Source organism: Hydra vulgaris, chromosome 03 (assembly GCF_038396675.1).
Source record: "Hydra vulgaris chromosome 03, alternate assembly HydraT2T_AEP".
Classification (NCBI taxonomy): domain Eukaryota; kingdom Metazoa; phylum Cnidaria; class Hydrozoa; order Anthoathecata; family Hydridae; genus Hydra; species Hydra vulgaris.
The window spans coordinates 61,819,213-61,820,055 of NC_088922.1; the positions used below are offsets into that span (position 1 = coordinate 61,819,213).

The following is an 843-nucleotide window of genomic DNA, read 5'->3' on the forward strand; positions in this document are numbered from 1 at the left end:
TTACCTTCTCATTCTTTTTATGTTAATTTGACAAATGGTATTCAACGCGTTTTTCTAAAGAGTATTAGTTAAGATTTCGCAACTTTAAATTGTTGAAAACAGCCACCATAAATTAAGTTACAGACCGACTATAACCTGTATTACTGGTTGCTTTTAGAAAGTCTAATGATTGTATGTAATGTAATATAATAATTTTTGATTTAATTTACACAGCCTGTCACAGGTCTTAAATTAAAGGTGAAAAATAAATTCCGGCAGTCCGGTGTCGTACAACTTTATTCCCCCATACTTTATTTCCAAGTCGCACGCCGATTGGTTAAAGAGGCCACCCGAAATAACTAAACAACCCCATACAAACTAAACAACAACACCCGTAAATTTTCTTCCTATCCTGATTAGAAGTGAGTTTAAATTTACATTAGGTTTTAATAAATAAATTAATAACTTTCATGCCAAGTATGATATATTATTTTTATATTTATTCTTAAGCAATGCCTAAGATCAATGCAAAATCTCAAGAGCTACGTCTCGAAGAGATAAGACAATACGTATTAGAAGGAAAGTATGCAAATACTGTTTTGAACAGTGAAAAACGTGGGCTCAGAATAGCTGACAGAAATTTAAAGGAATAGGCAAGTGAATTTTAATTATTTGGTATCTGTAGTGGACCCGATCAAGACTAATACAAGTAATTTAGTAGTAAGGTTCTTATTATATTATCTAATTAAAATGGAACACAATATACATAATCTAAATATAATAACAATATTGCAATAACACAATATGACAGTATCTAATACTTTCCACTTAGTTTTAAATATTTTGTTTTAAGTTTAGGCTTTT

The 843-nt window shown here is 29.9% G+C and overlaps 1 long non-coding RNA gene across 1 annotated transcript; it reads left to right on the forward strand.

Moving 5' to 3' along the window:
• Positions 1-295: 295 nt before the first annotated feature.
• On the forward strand, positions 296-545 carry LOC136077802 (uncharacterized). Its single transcript, XR_010637295.1, has 2 exons — positions 296-401; positions 490-545. It is a non-coding gene; the product is annotated as an uncharacterized LOC136077802 (long non-coding RNA).
• Positions 546-843: the final 298 nt, after the last annotated feature.